Raw genomic sequence first — 8,777 nt, 5'->3', positions numbered from 1 at the left:
GGTAAGAGGTTCGTATATCAAGACCAGCGTCAAGGCCAAACAGCTGGTTTGACCAAAGTTTATGTCCTTAGCTACTCTAGAATAAGGTTGTAATGCTGAGCCACGTATGGTGACACACAACTGTAACCTATACTCAACAGAGTCAGGAGGCGGAAGCAGGAAGATTACCACCAATTAGAGCCCAGCACAATCACGTTGCTAGCTTCAGCTAGTCAGGGCTGCATAGTGAGAGTCTGTCTTTAAAACCAAAACAAAAAACGAAAGCAAAAGGTGGTGGCGCACGCCTTTAATCCCAGCACTCTGGAGGCAGAGCCAGGTGGATCTCTGTGAGTTCAAGACCAGCCTGGTCTACAGAGTGAGTTCCAGGACAGCCAGGGCTACACAGAGTTTGAAAAACAAAACAAACAAACAAACAAACAAACAAAGGTTATACTTTATCTCTGCTCTAGTTTCTTTTTCCTCTTTCTGTGGTACAATACTCTGACCAAAGCAACTGAAGGGAGAAAAGGTTTGCCTTTGCTCACAGTGTTCCAAGTTCAAGTCCAGCACCGTGGAAGGTCATGTGCAGGAGCCGGAAGAAGCTGGACCAGTGTCTCCACATCTGGGAAGCAGAGATGAATGTTGGTGCTCAGTTTGTGCTCTCCATGTTTTGTAGTTTTTTGTTTGTTTGTTTTTTGAGACAGGGTCTCACTGTGTAGACCCAGCTAGCCCAGAACCCCGATCTGTAGACCAGGCTGGCCTTGGTTTACAGAGATCTGCCTGCCTTTGCCTCCCAAGTGCTGGAATTAAAGATGCGTGCCAGTGGTGGCACCCACTCCAGTTTATACAGTCCAGGATCCCCAGCCAGGGAATGATACCCCCCACAGTGGGTGGATCTTCTCACCTCAGTTAAAGCAATCAAGATGATTCCCCACAGGCATGACTAGAGAACAGTCTACCAGGTGATTCTAGGTTCTGTCAACTTGACAACACCAACCATCACAGCCTCCATTCTAGATCCAAACCTCCAGCTTTGCACATTCACTGTCTCTGCCTGCAATGGTTACCTTTTCAATGGTTGTAACAAAATACCAGCTAGAAGCCACTTAGGGAGGAAGGATTTATTTTGGCTTACCATGGTGGGGAAGGGATGGGAGGGTGGCTTTTGGCTGTGGTGGCAGGAGCGTAAGACTATTCCATACTTCTCTGCTTCAGGAAGCAGAGCTGAGACAGGAAATGGGGCTGGGCCATAAACCTGGAGTTGGGTCCCCAGCAACCTACTTTATCTAGCTAGGCCCCATTTCCTAAGTGTTCCACAATCTCCCAAAACACCATCACAAACTAGGGACCAAGTGTTCAAATGCAAGGACCCGTGGGGGACTTTTCACATGCAAATCATAATCCTACTCGAGTGTCTAATAAGCAACTGAGATAGTTTTTAAAAATATTAGCAGATTTTTGCATTACAGCTTTCTCCAGGCAGTGGAGCTAAATTTTCCACTTCTTGAATAGGGGTTGAGTTGGTGATTAGCTTATACCTGACGCAATATAGTCCTGACTGGATTGACGGAATATGACTTGTGAGACTAGGTACTGAGATACTGTGATTCTTGCCTTGACCTTTGGGTGGCTCAGGGGCAGCAAGGAATTGAAGTTCCCTGCCAGTGGTTGTGTGGGGGTGCTATTTTTGGAAATGAGTCAGGTGCTGTTTTGGAAGTGGGTTGGGTGCCATTTTGAAATGTGAAGGTGCCATTTTGGAAACAGTTGAGTGCCATTTTGGAAGTTGGTCCTTTGCCCCTAGCTGAACCTTCAGATACTGCAACCTCTGATGACCTCTACACTCTCCTTCCTGAAAGGCCCTCAGGAGAATTGCTTCTGCTTTTCTGACTTACACTAACAGGGAAGTAATAAACATTTGTTCTTTTATGTGCTGATTTTTGGGGAAATTTATTATGTAGCATTAGTTGATACAGCATTTCCAATGTGACATGTCAAAGGTGAACTTGTAATCTTCCCTCTGCTAGCATAATCCGCCCTGCTCAGGACACACCCGTGCCAGGGTTTTGATATTTTAAATCTCAGGTGAAGACCCTGAGGTCATCGTCAGGGTCTATCTTGCTTTCACAGCACAAATCCACCATCAGGCCAATTGCCATGGTTCTAATTTAAAACCCAATCATGCCTTCCTACGTCTTCAGTTACCACCACCACCCTGGTCCACCCCAGCATCCTTTACTAGGCTGACTGTATCAGTCTCTACCCAACCCTCCTTCATTTGTGGTTCTGACAGTCAATTCCAAGTACAGTATCCAGAGGGATCCTTTAAAAACACAGACCAGGGCTGGGAGATGGCTCTACTGGTGAAGTGTAGCATGAATCTTAGAGAGTCTTATTAATAAAATCAAACCCGGGGCCAGGTATTGGGGTGAAATGCTGGATGGTCAGAGAGACAGAACAAGCCACAGCTAACCTCACCTGGCCAACTTCTCAGCTGGTCTTGTTTCCTCAGACTGGAAGCCTCTGAGTCCTCATATCCAAATGGCTCTCAGCTGAACTGCTGCTCAAAACCTAAAAGCTTAACCAGCCAAATGCTTCCAGTTTCTGGTCCTCACGCCTTATATACCTTTCTGCTTTCTACCATCACTCCCTGGGATTAAAGGCTGCTTTCTGGGATTAAAGGCGTGTGTCACCATGCCTGGCCGTTTCCAATGTGGCCTTGAACTCACAGAGATCCAGAAGGATTTCTACCTCTGGAGTGCTAGGATTAAAGGTGTGAGTGCCACCATTTTCTAGCCTTTGTATCTAGTGGCTGTTCTGTCTCTGACCCCAGATAAGTTTATTAGGGTGCACAATATTTTGGGGAACACAATACCACCATAGTGAAGTGTTTGGGGGCATGTATGGAGACCTGAGTTCAGATCTTTAGCACCCATGTAAAGAGGGGCCATGGTGGCACATGTCTGCTTGGGGAATCAGGGACAGAGAATCCCAGGGGCTTCCTAGACAGGCCATCTAGCTGAACGAATAAGCTCCGGGTTCAGTGGGAGGCCCTATCTTGAAGAATAAATGGTATTGAGTGACTGAAGAAAACACCTGAAGTAGATTTCTAGCCTTCACACGAAAGCACACACATGTGCATGCACACGTACACCTGCACAACCATGTACATCCACTAACACACACATGGAAAACACCCTAAACCAGATTAGTCTATTCTGCTACAGTTACTCTTCCTTCAGATCTGTGAAGTGTTCTCTCCCTCCACTTCTTCAACCTTTGTTCAGATGCCACTTCTTGGTGAAGCCTTGGGTGACCCCTGGGCAGTCTCCAGTTTTTATTTCATTCTTTTGTGTTCTTTCTTATCTTTCAGAACAGCAGTGTCTTAAGGTTACTATTGCTGTGATGAAACACCATAACCGAAAGAATTTAGCGAGGAAAGGGTTTATTCGGCTTACGCTTCCACATCACAGTTCATCATTAATGAAGTCAGGTCAGGAACTCAAGCAGGGCAGGAACCTGGAGGCAGGATCTGATGCAGAGGCCATGGAGGGGTGCTGCTTACTGGCTTGCTTCCCATGGCTTCCTCAGCCTGCTTTCTTTCTTTCTTTCTTTCTTTCTTTCTTTCTTTCTTTCTTTCTTTCTTTCTTTCTTTCTTTCTTTCTTTCTTTCTTTCTTTCTTTCTTTCTCTCTGCCACTGTGGCTTCTGGGGATAGAACTCAGGTCATTTAGACTTGCAGAGCAAGCATTTTTTATCCGCTGAGCCATCTCACGGGCCCTGGTTTTGTTTTGAGAGCTGTGGCACTCAGCTTACATCAGAACCCCCTGGGAATGGTGATCAATCCAAATGCCCAGGACACCCAGCACAATCATGGGCCCCCCACTGATGTCTGAAGGAACCCAGGAAGTAGGAAGAGGTACCCCTGTGAATCTCCATTGCATTTGTCTCCCAATCTCTCTGAAAAATATATTATTTCTGCTTTAACAGAGGCAAGGAAAAGAGTAAAGTACATTGAAATTGGTTTGTATTAAAAAAACTCTTCCGTACTTAGGGTAATAAATTAGAGACAGAGGATTCAATATAGGCTCTAAATTGAATGTTTTCGTGTGAGTAGAGTTGGAGTGAGTGTCCCTTGGGGGACTACAGTTTATTTCCTAAGCTTTTGTTCACTACGTCATGAGTCTTTTCAGTAAAACGATCTCTCTGGCTGACGGCTAGATGAACTCTCTGCAGTGAGGAAAGGGGGATTATGGGGTGTGGTTAACTTAGAAAGCAGCTCTGGGAAGATGCTTCATGGCCAAATATTTACTAAGGTCCCCTAACAGGCCTGGGTAACTTCAGAGTCCCTAGAGCAGTGGTTTTCAAGCTGTGGGTCACAACCCCTTTGTGGGCCATGTATCAAATATCCAGTATATCAGATGTTTACGTTATGATTCATAACAGTAGCAAAATTACAGTTATGAAGTAACCACAAAATAACTTTATGGTTGGGGGTCACCACAACCTGCGGAACTGTATTAAAGGGTCGTAGCATTAGGAAGTTTCAGAACCACTGCCCTAGAAAGCCTGAAGGTCTAGGAGAACTCATTCCCTAGATGGTGAATCTACCCTGGTGGTAACTGTACTCATTCACTGGCCAAGTCTAATTACCTTTTTAAGAATATTTCTTGTATTGGGGCTGGAGAGACAGCTCCACAGTTTAGAGTATTTGTTGCTATTGCAGAGGACTTGGGTTTAATTCTCAGCACCTGCATGGTGGCTTACAACCATCTATGGCTCCACTTCTCAGTAATCTAACCCTGTCTTCCGGTCTTTTTGGGAACCAGGCACACCATGATGATACACTTACATATACAAAGACAAAACACTCATATGTGTGTGCCTATTGTTCTGAACCACTTTGTAGGCGCTGAGAATCAAACCCAGGTCCCCTTAACCACTGAGCCATCATCACTCCAGCAACCACTGCCCCTCATTGCCTCTTAAAGGTACCATCCATCAATGGTGTCACCAGCTTCATTTTTGGTTTTTGAGACAGGGTCTCAGCTCAGTAGCTGAGGGTGACTTTGAACTCCTGATCCTCCCGCCTCCACTTCCCAAAGTGCTGGGATTATAGGCATGTACCACAGTTCCTGGATTCCCTCAAGATTTTGAAAAGACAGACATTCAAACTGCAGCAGTCCGTCCACCATAGTGGCCAGTCGTGGGAGGCTGCCAAGTGCTTGAAATACAATTGGTTAAGACTCAATTGTGCTGTTCATGTAAATGTGCCTAGGAATTTGGAGACTTAGAACAGGAAAACAAACAAACAACAAGTAAAGACTTTTTTTTCTTTTCTTTTTTAGACAGGGTTTCATGTATCCGGATCAGGCTGGCCCCCAACTTGCTATACAGCTGAGAATGACCTTGAATTCCTGATCTTCCTGTCTGTGCCTACCTTCTGGGTTCTGGGATATTGCAGCATGTGCCACTAAGCTGGGTGTATACTGTACTGGGGATGAAATCCAGGGCCTCCTGAATGGTAGGCCTCATTAAAAGGTTTTTCATATTGATTCAATGTAGAATCAATACCTTGTGTTAATGAAATATACTTTTAAATTTAACTCTACCTGTTTTGATTTCATTCTATACAGTTGAATATTTCATTTGCATAGAACCGTGCTAGAGGTGGGAAAACCTCTGCACTCATATTTGGAGAGATTTCCTTCCTTCCCTGGGTTAGTTACTTTGCTGTTGCTGTGATAAAATGCCATGATCAAGTGTCTGATGGCAGAAAAAGCTTAGTTTGGCTTATGGTTCCAGAGGGATAAGAGTTCATCATTGTGGGAAGCATGGCAGCCAGCCGGAGACTTGCTAACAGGAACAGGAAGCTGAGAGGTCACATACTGAAGCACAGTCACGAAGCATGGGCAGATGTGAAGTGGGAAGAGTTCTGAACTCTCAAAGCCAAACCTCCAGTGCAGCGCCGTCCTGATTAGTCTTAACAATAAAAACTTGGAGCAGAGCAGGCTCCTGTGACTGCTGTCTTCACCCAAGTTCCCAGGAAACTCCGAAGCTCTGGTCGGAGGTCCACACTCAGAGTAGCAAGGGCTTGGAGCTCGGAGCAAGCTCCCCTTTTCCCTCCCTCCTCCTCTGGCTCTCTTCCTTCCTTTCTCTTCCCCTCTGTTCTCTTTCCCACTTCTTCCCCTTCCCTTCCTCCCTTGGTCCCTCTCTCCCTCCCTCCATCCCTCCCTCCATCCCTTTCTTTTGCTCTTTCATTTTTCTTTTTCTTTCTTCCTCCTCCTCCTCTTCTTCTTTTTTTTTTTGTGGAGATAGGGTCTTTCTCTGTAGCCCTCACTGGCCTGGCATTTGCTGCACAGACCACAGTGACGTCAAACTTCCAATTATTCTTCTACTTCTGTTTCCTGGTTCTGGGATTACAGACTTGTGCCATGTACTACCATGACAGGTAGGTGCTGATTCTCTACGTCTGATCTCAGAGGAGGAGGAGGAAGAGGAAGAAGAAGAGCAGCAGCAGAAAGGGGCGGCAACTGGAAGCCTTAGTCAGGCACATGGACATCTCAGGCCTCATTCCCAACCTCTTCCATCCTGGAGCAGGGCAGCCATTGTGTTCAGTCAGCCCCGATGAAGATGCTGCTGGCCCTTGGGACCGAGAACCTTTGGTTAATGTTGGAGCATCTTATCCTAACACCAAGACCCTGGCCCTCCTCCAGCATCTTCACTGCGCAGGCCTCAAGCTGTCCTCTCGCACAGAGACAGGCCTTCTGCTTCCCGGAGGCCTGCCCTGGATGGCCTGCCTTGGGAGCCTGCTCCTTGCATCCCTAGCAGCACACATGGTTTAGCCAGGATGACAGGAGGTTTCTGTCTATTGAGAGGGTTGACAGGCCTCCCATCACAGCTTGATTGACAGCCCCCTAATCAGCAGGAAGAGAATGGTGTGCCTCTAGAATGATGTTTGCTCTGTAAATATTTGACATTATCTACCCTGAAAACCTGAAAGAGAACTTCATTTTTCTTTCTTTTTCTGGGAATACAGCAAGTCACAGAACACCCATAAGTATAATTAGTCTGACAAGGGAGTTTCTGATTAGGGCCGGGGACTTAAAATGCCTGAACAATCACAAGCATCCGTGTTGGCTCTTTGTGGTACATGAGAGTGGTTCACCTGTGGCCATAGGGCTCCCAGTGACCTCTGGGCATGTTGCAGATGCTTGGGCCAGGCTGGGGCCTGGGAGTCTGCATTTCAAACTAGCTCCTGGGGACCACTGCTGCTGAGGGGAAGGACTATCATGAGGGGCAGGAGCTGCATGACCTTCTTGTTGATGCCAGCCTTGTGTCCAGGGATGGCTTAGAGGTCATTGAGGGTCATTCGATGGGTTTAGGTTTCAAGTCTTGTTCTACAGATTGCCGGAGGCATGCCAAGGTACCTGATCTGTCTATTTATGGACAGCACTAATATTATATAGATATATATGTGTAGCCCTGGCTGTCCTGGAATTCACTCTGCAGACCAGGCTGGCCTTGAATTCACTGAGATCTGCCTGCCTTTGTCTCCTGAGTGCTGGGATTAAAGCCATATGGCACCATGTCTGGCTATAAAAATACTTTTGTTTATTTTATGTTGTAAATGTGTGTGGGTGCAGGTGCCACACTGAGTGAAGGTCAGAGGCCAACTTCAGGAGTTGGCCTCTCCATCATGTGGGTCCCAGGGATTGAACTCAGGTCAGCAGGCTCAGCAGCAAGCACCTTTAAGAGCTGAGCCATCTTGTTGACTCTTTTTTTTTTTTTTTTTTTTTTTTGGTTTTTCAAGACAGGGTTTCTCTGTGTAGCTTTGCGCCTTTCCTGGAACTCGCTTTGTAGACCAGGCTGGCCTCGAACTCACAGAGATCTGCCTGGCTCTGCCTCCTGAGTGCTGGGATTAACTTGAGGGTTTTTCCTTCCAATTTTCTCTCTTCATATGATTTTGTTTGTTTTGTTTTGCTTTTTTGTAGTACTGAGGATTCAGCCCAGGACTTTGAACATGCTAAGGAAGCCCTGGGCCACTGAGCTGAATCCCCAGCCCTAGTTTTTACTTTGAGACAAGGTCTCACTCAGTTGCTCAGACTAGCTTGAAACTCAATCTGTAGCCTCGGTAGACCTTGGACTTGTGAACTTCTTGCCTTAGTCGTGATTACAGGTCTAAGTCACCAAACTCAGCTTCCCCATGATATACGTTTTTTCAATTTTTAAAAATATTTCGTCTTTGCTGGGCAGTAGTGGCACCCATCTTTAATCCCAGCACTCGGAAAGTAGAGGCAGGCAGCTCTCCAGAGTGAGTTCCAGACAGAATAGCCAGGGCTACACAGAGAAACCCTGTCTTAGGAAAAAAAATTTATATATATGAATGTTTTGCCAGCATATATGTCTGAGCACCACATGGCCATGGTGGCCTGGGAGGTCAAAAGAGGGCAATTGGATCCTCTGGAATTGCAGTTACCAATGATTGTGAGCTGCTATATGGGTACTAAGAATGGAACCTAGATTCTTTGGAAGAGCAGTCAGTGCTCTTAACTGCTGAGCCATCTCTCCAGCAACCTTCACTCCTACCATATCTCCTTTGATTTTTTTTTTTCTAGACAAGGTCTCACTATGTAGCTCTGGCTCTCCTGGAATTCTCTATGTCAACCAAGCTGGCCCCAAACTCATAGAGATCTGCTTGCCTCTGCCTCCAGAGTGCCTCCTCTGATATTTTAATAACACCAGTGTACAGGATACTTCTTCATGAGCTTGGCTTCTTTACTGGCTCGTTTGTGTGTCAACA

This window comes from Peromyscus californicus, unplaced genomic scaffold (genome assembly GCF_007827085.1).
Source record: "Peromyscus californicus insignis strain IS unplaced genomic scaffold, ASM782708v3 Scaffold_7__1_contigs__length_154581171, whole genome shotgun sequence".
Lineage (NCBI taxonomy): Eukaryota > Metazoa > Chordata > Mammalia > Rodentia > Cricetidae > Peromyscus > Peromyscus californicus.
This window is presented reverse-complemented; position numbering follows the sequence as displayed.